Genomic DNA, 18675 nt, shown 5'->3' on the forward strand with positions numbered 1-18675 from the left:
ACCCCAATTTATATAGTAAAATCTATGTCAATTTAACTCTGACTGAGAGTGTACAAATGGACCATAAGACCATAAGGGTCCATTTGGTGCCTAATCTATCATTTAGCTGGGGACCCCCTGGAACTCCCTCAAGGACCCCTGTGGGTCCCCGGACCCCACTTTGAGAACCAATGTCGTAGACCACCTGGGTTTTGCTTGTTTCTCTCTCAAAACCTGGCAACTGACTCGGTTGTTCATACTAGCACACACACACGCAGCCTCCCGCTCGAGACCGTCCGTCCGTCTCTACGCCTCAGTTTATTCTCCAGTGGAACCGAACGGAACCGGTTCATCAAAGTAAGTAATACGAGCGTACAATACTCCAGTGGTAAAAAATCACACGCGTGCACGTAGAATATAATTGTTTCTGTAGGTTTCTTTTGTTGTTGTTTCCTGTGAGTGTGTGTGTATGTGTGTATGTGTGAACGCTGCTGCTGCTGTGATTGTAAACCCCGGCGCTTTTCCTTTCCCTTTCCCTCTTCCTGCATCTTCTTCTTGGGGGGTTTAGCTGTTTTGTCGATGCATGTTTATAGTGAATCAAGTGTAAATAATGTCAGGATAGTAGCAGAGCAGCAGCACGATCTGTGGACGAAACACAGGATGGATGTTGTGATGTATTTCGCTTTATTGTGTGAGTGATTGTTGTTGTGCCGCTTTTGGGGAGCCGTTGGATCGTTGCATTTTACATTTTCTTTTCGACATCCTCGTTGGTTGGTTGGTCCCTTGTGTCGCTGGCTGTCCCCCCAGTCACCAGTCTCTACCTCCTCACACAGTGTCACACACACTCAAATGCGTGTTTGGAGCAACATGCTCAGAGATTCTCTGAGCTTGGATTTTTTTTGGGGGGGGAGTTTGATACCAAAATCCAGGAGAAATGAGCAAATGACAATCCAGCAGGAGTCCTCAAGGAGATTATGGTTGAAATCAAGGAGACTCAGACTCAGAGTGCAGGGATCCAGGAGGAGAAGGAGGGTTGGCAGCCCTGACAGAGAAGAGAAGGAGACAGCCCTGGCTTGTTGTGCAGGATCGAGTGCTACGGGGCCGTTAATCGTTTTGGATATGAAAGAATGTGTGCATATACACCGTGTGTGTGTGTGTGCTGTGTGTGTGCTCCCTCTGCCCTGCTCTCTCTCTCTTCCCCAGTGGTGGAACAATGCCCCCAGTGTCCTCAACGCAGCGCAGCTGGACACAGCTGTGTTTAGCCCCGTTGCCACCACGGCAGAGGTCCGCTGCCCTGGCCCTGGTCTGTTTGTTCAGCATCATGTTTGCAACTGCACTTTTTTTTTTATAGTAGTAGTGGTACACACTACAGTGAAGTCCTCAATGTTAAATGGAAGCCTTAGGGGGGGTCCAGTTATTAGCATTTTGTACACTTACAAAGGGACAGGCTGAAGGGAATGTAGCCTACTTTAGTAGTGGTGGGATTTTCTGTCCCTTAGCCCCCTTTCGGAACCCTGTATACCTTTTTTTGTCTTAGGGAAGGCGGTATCCAGGTCAGGATACCGCCTTCCCAAATACGAAAAAGGTATACTATACAGGGTTCCGAAAGGGGCTACCTGTCCCCTTGATATGACAAAAGTCGATCAAGGTACTGAGTGACCCACTCCTAGCTCTGACAGGCATTTATGCTAGGCAGCTAAAGCTATCCAACAGTTGTGTTGGGGTTCCGGGGGTCTCGTTTTGTCTGGCATATTCTCATTATTTATTAGTTGCAGACAGTACATTCACCCACCATGAAACTGTGTCAGATCATTAGATTAGGTTTGGTAGTTGTATAACGCTCTGCTATGTAGGTTGACGTGTCCAACTTTACACAGTGCATAACACCCTGCTATCACCACCAGCAGCTTATACTGTACATCAAGGCTATGTGGGTTGAGAAGATGCACCAGAAATGCTGTGATTGGGTGGCTGTGTTGCAAAGCACCCCTCCCTCCTTTTTACTATAATTTATTTGTCTGGATTGATCTATCCACCTCCATCTACCTTTCTCTACCTCCATCACTCTTACCACAGACTTGTGTGCGTGTGCGCGTGCGTTGGACTGACTCATGTGCATGATTCATGGGTCGCATATGGCTTTGGTTCCGGTGGCTACTGGCTAGCAGTAGAGACAACAGCTAGTCCACTGCACAGCTATCTGACTGAAATACACACGTCTCTCTGTCTGTCAGTCAGTCTGTCTAATCTGTTTGTCTTTCTTCTGTCTGTCAGTCTTTCTATCAGAATTATCTCTCTCTCTTTTCCACTGCTTCTCTTTCCACCTATCTCTCTGTGTGTCTGTATCTATGTATTTGTCTGTGAGGCAGGGGGGTCTATTATTAGTCATACCGCTCTCATCTCCCTGTGTACTCTCTACCCATCATCTGCCCGATGCGCACATCAATGGCCCTGAATCACCTTGTGTCCGTCAGGGGCTGATTGAGCTGCTTTTGAAGGCAATTCAGGTGATTGTTTGGGTCTGGTTTGAGTCATGATGCAACATCAGTGACATCTACCTGTGAGGAGGAGGAGGAGGGTATCCATGGTTACCAGGATGTCTCCCCTGTGTGTGTGTGTGTGTGTGTGTGAGTGTGGGGCTTACCGTGCCCATTCCCATGACTGTGTCATATTGTGTTAGGGGTGTGTTTGGACTGGTCTCTGCATGGCAGCAGTGCTGTGCTGAGCGGTGTTAGGTGTCATTGGACGTTTTCTATATTGCAGTGCAGAAAGTACAAGGCCAGCACAACACGATCCCTGTTAGGTTCTGCTCGTCGTCGGTCTGTCAGTCGTCTTGACTGATTGGCTGGCTGGCCGGCTGATTGTCTGTCTGTCTGTCATCATACTGAATAAACAAAGCTCAAGCCTGTGCTTTAATCCATTAGGACCGGGAAAGCATCTGTGTCATTTTTAGATTTATTTGGCTATTCAAAAAATAGCAGATCTACAAGCTCATAGCACTCTGTGCCGCGCTATGAGCTTGTAGATCTGCTATTTTTGAAAAATCGTGAAGAGTTTTGTAAATATTTGAATATATATTCCTTTAAAGCAAACATTTTAACTCAAATCTTTGCTTCTGGGGGTTCATGGAACAAATTATTTTGAGATGGGGGGGGGGGGGGGGGTCAAATACTTATTGTTGTTGTTTGGTTGCTATATCAGTGGTACTCAAACGTTTTCATGTCAAGGACCACCCAAAATTATATGTATTTGGCCGGGGACCCCCAACTCAAAATATTTAGTTCCAGGGACCCCCCAGAAGCAAAGAAATGTTCACTTTATAGATAGATATATTCAAAGATTTGCACAAATTGTCAAGAGTTTTCAAAAATAGCAGATCTACAAGCTCAATAGTGAGTGAAATGCCGAGCTATGAGCTTGTATATGTGCTATTTTTGAATAGGCAAAGTATAAAAATAATGGTTGTTGCTCAAATCTAAAATGACACAGATGCGTTCCCGGGGGTTAACTCAAAATCACAACACTCTGCCTGTGAGTGATGTCTTCATCTCTGGTGTTCACTCTCTGTCTGCCTGACTGAGTCACAAAGCTGTGCTGCTGCAGCCTACATGGTTGGGGAAATGGTGGATGTGATGTGACCTCTTTTTAGTTTTTTGGAGTGTCTTTCTTAGTGGGTCCCTTTTTTTCTTTTTTGAGTCAGCGGGGGTGGAAGACTTTTTGCACATGATGATGTTTGTATGTCTGTCACACGGAGCAGTATCTCCCAATGGCGGTGTTTACAATGCAGATTGTGTTCAGAGTCCACTGTGGGCAGGACATCAGGAGGACATGGCTCAGGATTCCTATCTCTCCCATTCTCGTATATTGTTCTATTTCCTCCCTCTCTGTCTTACGTTCTCTCTGTCTGTCTCACTGTTGTTTATCCATCACCGTGTTGTCTTGTTTCTTTCCCTTTCTCTTGCATTCTCGGTGTGAAGTGCTGCATGGATTTCTCAAAACTAACTGTCATCACTCAGCAGACGGAACATAATCTGTCTGTGATCTCAGCAGTGAGTCAATCAGACGTAGGCAATACTGTATGTATATTAGTCTGACCGCTTGACTGCTGAATAAACGGGGCACTTAATAACATTCATGAGCTTACAGATAACTCATTTATCTTGACTCACAATACAGAACAAAACAATGCAACATTAAGTATAGTATAGTATAATACAATGAATTACACCATAGAAAAGGAATATAGGAAATAGTCATTCAGTGTAAACAGGTCACACAGTGCTCGTTTCATCGCAGCATGCTTAGAAGACGTGATGATACAGTATAAGGCCCCTGTCTCGAGAGGATATGCTTAAGAAACCATTAATATCTTGGGTATTATTAGGGACCAGTGTTGCCAGATTCTGAAAGAGAAACAAGCAACCAGGACTAGGAAAACCAGCCCAAAAGAAGCGACTATGAGCCACATGAGTACTTTAACATATACATCAGCTATTTGAAAATAGCAGATCTACAAGCTCACAACGCGTCGCGATGCGACGCGTTGTGAGCTTGTAGATCGGCTATTTTCAAATAAAATCTTGTGGGGAAATTATAATAAGCAGATCTGGCAACCCTGTTGGGGACTATTGACAGTTTCCGTGAACCGAACAGCTTGATTACTCATGGCTGTGTGTAGGAAGGCCTATGCGTCTGTGCAGCGTAATGGGTCAAATTAGTAAAAGCTCCGCTCTGCATCTGTGTGAATGATATCGGGAATAATATTACACCACCAGCCTTGTTGATACTCAGACTAATATCCAGCTAGTTTGTTAGAAGCGAGGCAAGGCTAGAATAGGCACATATTTCAAATGAATTCTATTCACACCAACGCTCTCTCTGAATCAGTTCCTGCTTGAGCACAGACTCATTAGGGGAACCAACAAACACACACACACACACACACACACACACACACACACACACACACACACACACACACACACACACACACACACACACACACACACACACACACACACACAATGCAGCACACTCCCCAATTACAGCCACATTGATATTTATTTTCTTCAGCAGAGGTAATTTCTAATAAATATTCATAGTGCCATTCTTCTATTATGCTACTTGTGGATGCATTTGAGAGGAGACAAATGGCCTCGAGCTCACGTTGCTGTTGTTGCTTTTGGTTAAGGTCAGTTCTGTTCTCCCACAGGTCTGTCTGTCCATGTGTGCAACCGTTGGTCAGATGAAGAACAGACACCCGCACGACACAATGTAGCAGCACTGTGTACCATAAACCATGTCCTACTCTTACTTGTAGATCCAGAACCAGTCTGTGGGATGCTGCTCTTTTTCCATTGTGACGGAGTTCAAACCAGGGAAGCGAAGCAACATTTTAGTATGGCACGTTGTCTGGTGAGTCCCCCTCATTCCACTGCCATTTCAGACTCATTTCGCACGTCATTTTCTAATTTTGCCAACACATTTTGGGAATGCAATAAGTACTTTGAAATCGCTGCTTTCATGCTGTATTTTATACAACTTTTACCAGTCACGTTCAACATTTGGCTGCATTGTAGCATTGTGCTGGTGGTTTGTTTGGACTTTGGAGTAGGCTTCCTCCCTTGTTATCGCTCCTATATGCATCTATAAATGAAGTGCCATACATCGTTAAGCGGTTGTGGTTCTATGCCAACTGGGGAGGAAGTAAAGTCACTCATAATATTGCTATATGTTAGTAATAACCCGGATAGAGGATACCCATTAGCAGCAAACAGGTATCCGTGGTATCCAATCTGTTGATCCAGCTCTTTGAACCATCTCCCACCTCGGGCTCTGATCTGCTATTATTTCTGTCACGGCTGGAAACAATGGAATAAACCAAGCCGGGGGTGGAATAGCATGACCATAGAAAAGTAGCCGGTACTTAAGATGTTATGTTTGGAGTTATTTTTGGCGTGGATTTTATAAGAAATGTTATTTAAAACCATTACATGGGTAGATAAAGACAAGGGATTAACCCATTAAGACCTAAAAAAAATGTACTAACATTTTCTAAATCCTAATAGATTTGAAAGTTACAAATGTTTCAAATCTGTGTCATTTTAGATTTCTTTGGCTACGAGCTCATAGAGTGGCACGAGCTTGTATATCTGCTATTTTTGAATAGCCAAAGAAATCTAAAATGACACAGATGCGTTCCGGGTCTTAATGGGTTAAACATGTTCCCTCCTTCAAATGTTTTTGTTGAATAAGAGTTAATTTACGTTTTTCTAGTAAAAACGATACATTAACCATGATGGCTATTTACAGACTCCATGGGTTAAAACACAGAAGAAGCCTAATGCTACTGTGCAACAATTTGATAGGCAAACTCATTAAAACATCAGTGTATAAGAAAGCATTAGAATGTGCCAGAGGCCACCAAATTTAGGCCAAACATTTTCTGCTGAGGGGCCACAGCTGCCGATGCCCCTAGCTGACTACTTCTCCCCACTGGCTGACTATATTCCACATCCTCGTGGAATGCTCCAGGGATCCTGTCTCACAACGGAGAATTAGTTATGCTAGCCATCGATCAGACATAATGTAACATCCTATTTTCCAGCCAAGCATATGGCTGCAGCCATCAATTTGAATACACTTTGTTTACATCTGGGCCAATGCTGGTCTGGGGACGACATGCTATGAAATAACAGTATGGTACGTTAGGCCATTGGTTCTCAAAGTGGGGTCCGGGGACCCCCAGGGGTCCTTGAGGGAGTTCCAGGGGGTACTCCAGCTAAATGATACATTAGGCACCAAATGGACCCTTTGGGTCTGTAACTCTGAGAGTGTACAAATGAAACAAAATGGACCCTAACGGGTCCATTTGGTTCCATTTGTACACTCTCAGAGTTAAATTGACAGAACATGCCATTAAATGGGGGTCTGTAGCCCTAATGCATGTCAAACTGGGGGTCCTTGAAATTAAAATGGTTGAGAATCACTGCTAGACCCGTAAAAAATATTCTCTTATGGGGGGTCCCTGGCATATCTTTTGAAATGGGGGTCCGCGGGCTAATAAGTGTCAATTTGGGGGTCCTTAACATGAAAAAGTTTGAGAACCACTGCGTTAGGCTATCTACCAAAATACCGCCGTATGCAGTATTTCACTGTTTTAATCCCCCACCTATGACCCACTTAGCATTGTAAAATTTACATGAACATAATTAATGCAGGGGCACTCCTTACGACCTGATCTCATAACGTTTATACAAGGTTCCATTATGAACTTATTTGTTTAGGTCAGGTTGTTATTCAGTAATGACCTTTGGGGAGAGAGGATTAGAGCTGCAACTGTTGATTAATTTCTTAGCAATTATTCTATCGGTTACTTTTTCGTTTAGTCGAATAATCGGATGTGCCCACTTTTCCTAAACGCCATCTCTCAGATGACACGCTAGGACCGGGGATGCTGAAGATTTCCTTAGCTACATCGGCTCGGAGTGGAAGCTGCAGATGGTTGGAATTCCACCAATTCCAGGGGAACAGCATCTGTATCTGGATGGGTGGCGTTGTCATCATGTACTGTCCACTTTCAGTGTTAACACACCTCTTGTGGTGGTGATTTGCTCCAGGATTCTAGATAACGTTTTCATGCTGGCTCTATTCTCACTGCTTGCAGGTCTTTGCTGTTGCTGCTTCCAGAAGTGAAGCATCTCTTCCTGGTTAGCACCAGCTTGATGGCCTCTTCAGTGCAGGCCTTCTTTGTGTATTCAACATTGGTAGAGAGGCTACTCTTTAATATTGGATCGAGGAAACAACAGATGTATCCATGATTCTCTTGGTCTTTTCCGAATTCAAGTATTGGCTAGTTATCAAGTAATTCCCAGCTTCATTTGTTTGATTTCATCTGAATCTTCTTCACCATCTAGAAGGATGTTGTTGGTTATAATAAGCTTGGGGATGGGTTTCAGAGCCATGTTGACCCATTTTTCTGAGTCAAGGGCATTTATGAATTTGTGAACAGGGAGTGTGGGCCAGCTGGCTGATATCCTCCAAAATGGTGATTATTGTATCTTGTATCAGTTGGCATGAGATGATATGAGCTCCTGTGCCCCTGACGAAACAGCACAGACAGCCTGCTGCTGCTTCAGGAATCTCGGCGCCATTCAGAAGAAGGCCACCCGTTTACTAGCGATGGGTCGTTCATGATCGATTCGTTCAAATGAACTTGTTCATTGGCGTGAACAGGAACGAACTAGTTAACTTCCTGAAACTGTTAAGTTCACGCTTTCGTTCATGTCCCCTGTCCCCTCCCCCCGTACACAGGACGGGAGGGAGGGCCGTTCCCACGACAGACAGACAGCGGTGCGGTTGAGTTGTTTTTCACTAGACAATGAACGGTGAACATGAACAAATCATTTGAACGGATCATTGCCGTGAACATGAACAAAATCGTTTGTTCACTGAAATTAACGTTTTTTTTTCCCACCACTACTGTTTACCACGTCGTGGATCAGGGCATGGTCAGGGAGCTCCAGGTCTTCCTGCTTTTTCTTGAGCGCCTGTTTCAATTCCAGTTTAGTGAAAAAACCTACAGGTGTCTCCAGGGCCTGACTTCTGTCTGCACCCCCGATGTGACCCAGGGCTTTAGAAATGGCCAAGTTGAGGAGGTTATGTGCTCAAAGCAGCTTAGCCACTCCCAAGGATATGTGGGCCCTCTTCAATTTTCCTTCTGTATATTTCCCAAGCCTGGAGCATATTCTCTATCATCTCTGAAAATACATTGTTTCCAAGCAGGTCATCAGCTGAGAGAGAGAGGAGAGAGAGTGGACTGTTAAAACTAATGTACGGTTCACCGCCACCACTGCTGCTGGTCCAGAGGTCTGTGGTTGCTGAAAACCACACCCTGTCTGACACCTTCTTGTCCACAGTTGCTCACGCTTCACTGTATATTTTTGGGGAATCTCTTTGCTGGAAAAGTAGATTCAGTTAATGAATCAATCACTTTAGATGGCAGACTGCACAGCGGGGCAGCTTTCCTCATCAAATGAAATCAAAGGAATCCAGATTATTTTGACCACTTGGAACGGCATCATGTATTTTGCTATAAAATATGCCACTGCATGATTCCGTTCCTTTGCCTGCTTCGATATAGACCCACATGTCACACCCTTGGCAAAGGACTCTTTGACTTTGTCCTGAAGAGCTACTTGCTTTCCCATCCTAATGGAAAACCAACCGTATCAATTCAATATGGCTAGAAATGTGAAGTGTCATGTTTAATTTTTCCCCCTTGCTGTCGTGAGCGGAGCTGTGGATAGGTAACCCTGTACTGTAGTGGCATGCGGTTCCATGCACATGCGCATTGCACAATATAAATGTATACAGTCGGTGGGCACGGTATTACAGGGAAAGGCTTGAGCTTTAGAACCGTGGTTGCTTGACACCGTGGTAGGTAGGTCTATACCTTAACTCCTATACATCCCTAATGCTGCCCCTTGGGTGGCGCAAGAACACTGGGCAAGGTTAAATGTCAATTAGGCTCCTCAAATGATCTATGAGGCTAGATTACTAACCGCACTCTGTAGTGTACTCACTCACCCCTTTCTCCTTCTCGTCTGTGTTATTTTTGTCGCTCCCTCTCTCTCCATCTTTCTCCGTCTCTCTCTTTCTAAGCCACAGAGGAGACAGGAAATGGCCAGAGCCATGGAGACATCTCAGTTTCAAGTCAGCTGGTTTTATGAGCCTTAACCACTTGAGCCGTACACTTCACTGTACGACAAATTGCCGATCTACAAGCTCACAAAGCGACATGTTGTGAGTTTGGAGATCTGCTATTTATGAAAAATGTTTGAAATAATTGTGAATAAGTGGGACGTTTTCCCCAAATAGGGATCATGTCAGGGTTAATGTGGTTAAGTAAAAACATGGTCCCTATAGCCCAAGTTGCACGTAGTGAGAGGGCGCCAAGCCATCCAGATAAGAACATTCTCTCACTGCTTCAACCAGCACATGCTTTAGCAATGTGCTTTAGCTGTGTGCTGCCACTTGACGTGTGTGTCTCATTGTCAGTCACAAGGCCATGCTCTGGATCCCCCCGACCAGAACAGTGGAGCTGTTATATCGGCACCACCCTCCCCTCCCTCTCTCTCTCTCTTCCTCTTCTCCCATCCCCTCCCCTCCCTCCATCCCTCCCCTCCATGACCACTTCTCACACTCATTACAATAGCAAGAGAGAGAGAGAGAGGCGCTGCTCACTGCTCTCCTCAAGTGCAAACAGGGAGCGAGAATGAGAGACTCACACTTGGGACCATAGCACACACCATGCTGATTGCAGAGTGTCTGCCACATAACATTTTGTGCTTGCGTGTAAGTGCACTGGTGCTGTGTTTGGTATCGTCTCTGTCGAGGCTCCAAGTAAGCCAAGGCGATGCCAAAAGGTGATGTGAAATCACTTACTGCAGACTACTAATTGGTCGGAGAGAATCTTGTGAGCGTCTTGAGAGCGTCCTTGTGTCATGACTCATGACGTACTCCTATACTGCATGCATGGAAGCTTACGAATACTGTAAACAAACTTTTAAACTAGCCGTAGTAAACAGGAAATGAATCACCATTGACCAACTGTATGGCCTAATTATCGCCAAAAGTTTGGGTAAAATAGCCATTGTTTTTTTGTGTCTGCCACATACATTTTGCGCTTGCGTGCATATGGTGTGGGCACACATGCATTTTGTGTTTGTGCGTGCACACATGCATTGTGTGCATGCATGCGTATTGGCAGAGCTTTGTGTGTGTGTGTGTGTGTGTGTGTGTGTGTGTGTGTGTGTGTGTGTGTGTGTGTGTGTGTGTGTGTGTGTGTGTGTGTGTGTGTGTGTGTGTGTGTGTGTGTGTGTGTGTGTGTGTGTGTGTGTGTGTGTGTGTGTGTGTGTGTGTGTGTGTGTGTGTGCGTGTGTGTTGGCAGAGCTTTCCAGGCTTGTCAGGCTTGATGGAGTGCTTAAACTGGGACAAGTGGAGAGGAAAGGTGCAGCATTTTGCTGCCTGGCTAGTGTAAATATTATGACGCGTTGGCTCAGGAGTTGCACTGGACCTCTGTCCTGTCAACGAGAGCAAGACAGACACACAACAGCACAGTAAAGATCCTCAGTGTTAATTCAACTCAGAAGAGAGTACAAATGGACTTACGGCTCCGTTTGCTTCCATATGTACACTCTTCTGAGTTAAATCAACGATAGATTTCTTATTTTACTGTGCTGCACAGAGTTCTGATTCTCAGCCAGAAGAAGATAAATGTCAAAAGAAACTGGGGAAAAAAACATTACAAAATTGTAGCAAATCCAATCCGTGAATTGAAGCTATGCATAGCTTATTATACTAATGCAGATTGAATAAGAGCATCAGCAAAATGCCTGCAAAGTCAAAGCAAAACCAAACCATTAAGGTTGAATTTATGATCACACACATTTTCTTGTTAATAATGTCTATCAGTCTTTGCCATTCAAATGATTTTATATGTTATTATTCTATCAATCATACTTGGCATAATGTGACATTTGTGAAGTGTAGTGGAGCATGTAGAAGTGGTTCACACAGCTCTGAGCCTGGGGACCTAGACTACTGCCAGTCTTCTATTATTCTAGGAGTTTAGGTGTAATTAACTGCCTAGAACCTAGGTAATTAATTACTCTCAATTCCATTCACAGTTTGCAGAAAATCCGTCTAGCTTTCACCTTAAGTCAAAATGGATCTCTGACTTGAAAGCTCAAACAAAATGGCAATGTTGTTGAGTCCCAAGGAGCAACCTCAGGGGTTGACACTAAGGTTGCCAGACTGCCGGTGGCAAGTGAATAAAGGAAGTGGAGTTTGCTTTCAGGTTGCTCGACTGGCAAGTGTGTTTGAATGGGGAAGGAACCGTCTTCACTAAATATTATTGGTTATTCATGAAGAACAAATAATGCTACCTTTTTACAAGTAGAATTGCACTCATTCAGATTTGCAAATCAAACTGTGGCGACAGTTTTCGATTGGATTTAACATTAATTTGATGTACCTTTCGGGCAAGTTGGCAAGACCTTTGGGCAAGTAGAGTGTATTTGCCCGATGGGCAAGGGCCTCTGAGAACTTAGTGTCACTGTCAACCCCTGCACCTGCAATAAGTCTGTGCTCACTGCTCAGTGTTACCTTAATAGACAGAAATCGATGAATTTTCATGTGGTTATTATTGACCATTTAATAATAAACAAATGTGTCTATTATGCACAAGTAAATTAAACCCCAATTAAAATCATGTTGTATTGACTTATTGAGGGGAGTAAAACACCATAAACCAGTGGTTCTCAACCAGTGGTCTGGGGAACACCCAGTGGTCCTTGAAGGGGTTCCAGGTGGTCCCCAGCTAAATGATGGAGAGTTAACCAGGTAACCAAATGGACCCTTATAGATCTTTAACTCTTGAAAGTGTAAAATGAAACCAAATGGATTCATTTTACACTCAAGAGTTAAATTATTGTTAAACATCTGCATTACTTAATTAGAGAATAGTTATTTTGATCAATGTTTGCCTGTTATCTCTCCTATGGTACCAACATCAATACAGCATGGAATTGTGGACAAAATCGTATCCAACGATAACAAAACATTCTAAGTCTTGGGTCTGAGAGTCTAAATCAAATGGTGGTCCGTGGCTCAAATGCCGAATAAATAACGGACCTTGATGTGAAAAGGGTTGAAAACCACTGCCATGAACCATTTGAAAGTGCAGGTGCTACAATCCTTGTGATCGATTTGTTGATGGGCAAAGAACAGCTTTTCTTACTTGGGTACCATGGACATGCAGTATTTGAAAAACCCTTGCATAGAGACTGACAAGCCCAGTTTGGTTAGTTGCTTTTCCACTGCATGGTACTGGCTGAACTCGACTGAACTCTACTGAACTCTACCTTGCCTTTTTGGGCACTGGTACTGTGTTTGGTATCATCTCCTTCGAGGTTCCAAGTGAGTCATGGCGATGCCCAAAGGTGATGTGAAATCACTCACTGCAGAGTGCAGACTGGTCAGAGAGAATGGTAGCGTCATTGTGTCATGATGTACTTCTCCTATACTGCATGAAGCTTCCGTATACTGTAAACAAACTTTTAAACTAGCCGTAGTAAACCATTAACCTATTTATGTATGGCCTATTTACCGCCTAATTTCTTTTAATCCCCCCCCAAAAAAAAACATTTTTATTGGACTGTGTGGGTAAAATAGCCATTGTTCTTTAGCACTCTCCTACGCAGAGGGTTGGACGTGTCGTCGGTATGACTACTAGCTCCAAGGGGTACTATCTGTGGTGGAAATGAGCTCCATTTAAGGGGTACTGTCTGTTGTGGAAACGGGAAGTAAGTTGTACCACAACAAGCGAGTTGAGCCGGTACCCAGGGTTGCCAGATCTGCGTATTATAATTTCCCCGCATTATTTTATTTGAAAATAGCCGATCTGCAAGCTCACAACGCGTCGCATCGCGACGCGTTGTGAGCTTGTAGATCTGCTATTTTCAAATAGCTGATGTATATGTTAAAGTACTCATGTGGCCCATAGTCGCTGCTTTTGGGCTGGTTTTCCTAGACCTGGTTGCTTGTTTCTCTCACAGTATCTGTCCGTGCAGTGGACAACATGCAAGTACTGAACAGTTCTGCACACAACACATAGAATAGAACACCTTTATGGTGATATGGTCATTGGACTGTCACTATGCATACAACAGATTAATAGCGTTGTGAATTATGTATTGTGAAACTGAAAGGGAAATGCGTTCAGTCCCACTCCCAACAAAACCCATTTTGTGTCTAAATTGTACCTAAATGAAAGACTGAACCTGCTTATTACCGGTCTCAATGAAAACACCTGCATTGAATGACAAATGTTAAAATGGTTTTAAATTGTTCATGTTAATGGAAAATGATTGAGTCATATTATGAGTCATCCATTTAAAGACGGAACACAGTCCATGCCACTGGTCATTGGTTGGTCAGCATTGACTCGACTAGAAGGCTCAGTTTGACTGCAGGGGATTGGGGACTGTGTGTGAAGTCTGTTCCCTCCTCCTTCCCATGCATTGCCTTCGCTTCTCTTTCTCTTCCCAGGCTGCCACCCGTTTGTTTTACACCCAGGTCCACGTCCATCAGGTTAGAGAGGGAAGTAATCAAGAGAACATGGAAGGGAATAAGTACACAGAATAACAACACACACCACCCCCCCTACCTTGTAACAGTCGCTGCCAAACCTACTCACTACTAGCACTTCCCTCTTTTAGCCCAGTCTAATGGAGTCAATCCTCTTCGATCCCTCTCTCTCACTCGGCCAGTTTTTCAGGCTCTACCCCCGTTTGCTCACTCTGCCTCTGGCAAAGCACTATGTTTGAGAAAGCTTCACACACACAAGCTGTGTGTGTGTGTGTGTGTGTGTGTGTGTGTGTGTGTGTGTGTGTGTGTGTGTGTGTGTGTGTGTGTGTGTGTGTGTGTGTGTGTGTGTGTGTGTGTGTGTGTGTGTGTGTGTGTGTGTGTGTGTGTGTGTGTGTGTGTGTGTGTGTGTGTGTGTGTTCTATGTCTGTGGTTTGTATGAGACCTGTTACCTCACTCACACGCACACTGCTGTGCTTGTGCGCATGTGTGTTTACGCAAGCAAATGCCCCGGCGTGTGTGTGTGGACGTCCACACACAGAAATCTACCCCCACAGCCCTTTTTGAGTTTCTCCTTTGACAAACGTACTTTTTTAGAGGGGAGCCTGTTCACACAACTAGAGACTAGGTCATGTCCCATCTCTCCAGGTATGCAAGCCCAGGCACGTCTGTGCATTTCCCCAAACTGATGCTCATTCCCAGAGCTTTGTCCATTCAGCGTGTGTTTTAAGAGTGTCTTTTGGCCTTAAAATACAAATGATGTTGACTTACTGGACACAAGGAGTGGACATTTTTAAAAGGGGTAAAGCATTTGCCTCTTGCCAGATGGCTTTCTTCAGTAAACCTGGTTTAAGTTCAACTTGGTATGACGCAAAACTAGCTAACGTGACATTTGTACTTCCCTGTACTGTTTCCATGTCTTTCTAAATAAAGTGCTTCAATCAATCAATTAATCATAAATTAAGCCGCAATAGTATTTAGCTGTGTGAGGCACCTGGAGCTGATCGCACAGATGCGTTGAGCGATTGCAAGCGGTGCATTCATACATATATTGCCTTCAGACAAAGTGCTTTGTGCGTTACATTCATTCAACCATTCACACACCGATAGCGAAGGCAACCATGCAAGGCACCTCGGGAGCAGTTAAAGGGTTAAAGTGTCTTGCTCAAGGACACGCTAAGCCAGGAGAAGCCGGGGAATCGATCTGGGAACCTTTCCGAATCCCAAGCGGCCGGCCACTCTACGTTCTTCTGAGCCAGAACAAGCTTTATGTTGTGTGCAGTGGTGGAAAAAGTACTCAAATTCTTTACTTAATTAAAAGTACCAATACTGCAATATAGAAATACTCCGTTACAAGTAAAAGTGCAGAATAAAAAATGTACTTGAGTAAAAGTACAAAAGAATTGGCATCAAAATGCACTTAAAGTACCAAAAGTAAAAGTACTAAAATATTTGAAAATAGCAGATCTACAAGCTCACAACGCGTCGCGATGCGACGCGTTGTGACCTTATAGATCGGCTATTTTCAAATAGCCTAGGTATAAAATAGGGCTAAAGTGGTTCATGTAGGTTTCATGATATCATAATTTATATCTGAAAAGTAACGAGTAACTAAAGTTACTCAAATAATTGTAGTGGAGTAAAAGAAAAAGTATTGGAAATTGGAAATACTCAAGTAAAGTACAAATACCTCAAAATTGTACTTAAGTACAGTAGTAAATGTACTTTCCACCACTGGTTGTGTGTGTGTGAGAGAGTATATTTGTGACTATGTGTGCCTGTGTAGAAGAGATGGAGGGACATGCCAAGGTTGGTACTTCGGTATCAGGGTCTTAGATGACTTGCCAGAGTGAGTGCCCCATTGACACACTTCCACATCTGTTGCAACAAGCCAGCACAGCCTGCGGCGGGGCCAATGATAGAGCCGCATTGTCCTGCTGCCCTGCGGGGTCATCACAACAACACCACCAAGTTCCTTATTCACTGCCCCCCCCCATTTATCCGCATTGTAGTGCAGTTGGTTTTGAGTCAGGTTTGACAAAAAGCAGGCTGCTCTTGAGGTGTAGCCTTAAATGTAATGTAATGTGTGTAGCAGCTGTCTTGGCTTACCGTTTTCACATAGGCCAGCATTTTCTCTCTGCACAACAATAGCTTGTAAGACTGGCTGGACCGTATGTATTGCACCTTTTTACTGTAGTATTGCTTCAGCGTGGTATAAACACACACAGATCAAAGGCATGCAGATGGAGCTCTGTAATTACATCAAGGGCACTGTTTTTTTTTAAGGCTTTATTCTATAATTACCAATGGAAATATATTCACATTGCTTATCGAACTATCAACATTTTGACTGTATATCTCTTCCCACATTAACTAGGCTAACGTCCCTTTCCATAGGCGGTGCTGCTAGGGCATTACTTATGGGGAAGCTGCAATTCCCAGGATTTTTATATAACAAAATTAGGTTAACCCAAATACTGCACATTTAAGTCTATGGACTAAGAGGCCTCATCTGCCCATGAAATATAAATAAACACCTCGTCTGCCCATGAAATATAAATATGGCATCAATGAGCCTGATTCGACTGTAAGCCTTAAGCATAGTACAGTTATCACTGAGGTGGGAGAAAACGTCCAATAAGTCTATATAGACATCTTCCCATAAGGTTAATTTGCCTTTACCAGTCAGAGATATGTTACTGCTCAATAAGAGGATGACAGAAAAGTATGTTGTGTGTACATTACTGGATGTGGGCATGCTTATTTACAGCTGGTGCTGCATTAGAGGCATTCACCTTTTTTATAGCCTCTTTTAACACATTTAAAATTCATAGTGAATGGGAAATAGAAATAATGAGTAATGAGTGCTTACGTTTAGGACTGTGACACAGTTACTTAGAGTTGGTTCGTTTTTTCCATGACATTGAAAAAGTATCTTTTTGCTTTGCAGTCAATGTTGCATTTAGACTTTTCATCCAAAAAAGAAGGCATCATGGCCTACAGTATGTGCTGAAGGGGTATATTGAGAAGTAAAGCGGAATTGTCACTAAATGAATCAATAATCTGGTACAATGCTAGATGCTAAGCTAAAATGTTTTCCCATAGAAAAATGCTGACCAGTGTCCTTAAATCATATTATAGGTGCTGCTCATAAACAAATAACCAGGTGTGATTTTCAGCTATCTTCCAAAAAAGTACTGGGTACAGCAAACGCCGCTGCTTAGTGCTTGGGCCATTGCTTTGGTGTGAAAGGGGTAGAATTCTGCTGTTGTTGCCTTTTTATCTCTCCCTTTTGTCTGATTCACCTCTTTCTTTTAATCATTCTTTCTCTCAGCCTTTCACCATTCTCTCTCTCTGGTTTGTTTCTCTTTCTTTTGGCTCGCTCCGTGCCTCTCTGCTGCACACTTGAAGAACAATACGTACACGTAGTTCCAACGCTAGGATACGATAAATAGAATTCCTCATTGTCCATCTCTGTGTCGAAGACATGCCTTGGACAGAATATGCTCTCCCCTTCATTGCACGTGTAAGAACTAGCACGTTGTGTGTGTGAGCGTGTGTGTGTGTGTGTGTGTGTGTGTGTGTGTGTGTGTGTGTGAGCCATAATTGAGTTGTTCCAGAGCTGTAATACTAGTGAGTGGTGTTCCTGACTGCCTGGAACTGACTGATAAGCTGCACTCTGGACCAGGCCTCACATTTAAGCCACAGGTGACACCGTGCATGAGCGCACGGCCGCACGCACGCACACACACACAACACAAACAAATGTGATGATCCTGCCAGCTGCCTCTAAATGCTGGCAAGAAGTGTGTGTGTGTGTGTGTGTGTGTGTGTGTGTGTGTGTGTGTGTGTGTGTGTGTGTGTGTGTGTGTGTGTGTGTGTGTGTGTGTGTGTGTGTGTGTGTGTGTGTGTGTGTGTGTGTGTGTTGATCTCCTCCCTCCAGGTACAATCCCTTCTCACTCTGGCAGACCTCATGTGTGTGTAAGCACCGCTCGGAGATTAATGTTATTTAACCTAATAAGGAGGCAGAGGACGTCGAGAATTCATGCATGCAGTTCAGTCAGTCATCCTAGCAAACGTATATATAGCATACACACCCTACGCACACACACGCGCACTCACACACACTACATTAACTATGCAAACTGTAACACCACCAACACAAATTACACATTAACAAGCACACTGTAAATCATACACAACAACATCCATCCATGCATGCATATTGCGCACAGACGAACACACACACCCAAACACACACTCCAACCATTTGGTCCGTGCACACACCTGGTGCTTTGTGCAAGGTTAAACGAGGTGGAGTCTTATGCAGTAGCCTAAACACAGAGGTGCACCCCAAGCCTCATGTCAGCTTCAAACGCTCGGGGGGAAAATTTAAGGAAAGTGGGAGGAGGAGAGGTAACAGAGGAGGCCGGCAGTCTTTTGAAGCCCCCAGACATGTCTCTCTGTATTCTTCTTTCTTTCTGTCCCTCTGGCCCCTGTCTCTCTCTCTCTCTACCTTTATGTCTCATCTCAGTAGTTACAGTAGCT

The 18675-nt window shown here is 44.0% G+C and overlaps 1 protein-coding gene across 4 annotated transcripts in view; it reads left to right on the forward strand.

Moving 5' to 3' along the window:
• Positions 1 to 228: 228 nt before the first annotated feature.
• The window catches only part of LOC311052507 (uncharacterized protein C1orf21 homolog), a 47754-nt gene continuing 29307 nt past the window's right edge, over positions 229 to 18675 (forward strand). For 2 of the 4 annotated variants that reach the window (XM_084067474.1, XM_084067476.1), the window contains exons 1-2: positions 234 to 336; positions 5300 to 5394. The gene's annotated coding sequence lies outside the window, so the exon portion shown is untranslated. Of the gene's footprint in view, positions 337 to 5299; positions 5395 to 18675 lie in introns of all 4 variants that reach the window. The other 2 variants (XM_084067475.1, XM_084067477.1) reach the window with 1 other exon arrangement.

This window comes from Gymnoscopelus microlampas (assembly GCF_963454915.1).
Source record: "Gymnoscopelus microlampas genome assembly, chromosome: 9".
Lineage (NCBI taxonomy): Eukaryota > Metazoa > Chordata > Actinopteri > Myctophiformes > Myctophidae > Gymnoscopelus > Gymnoscopelus microlampas.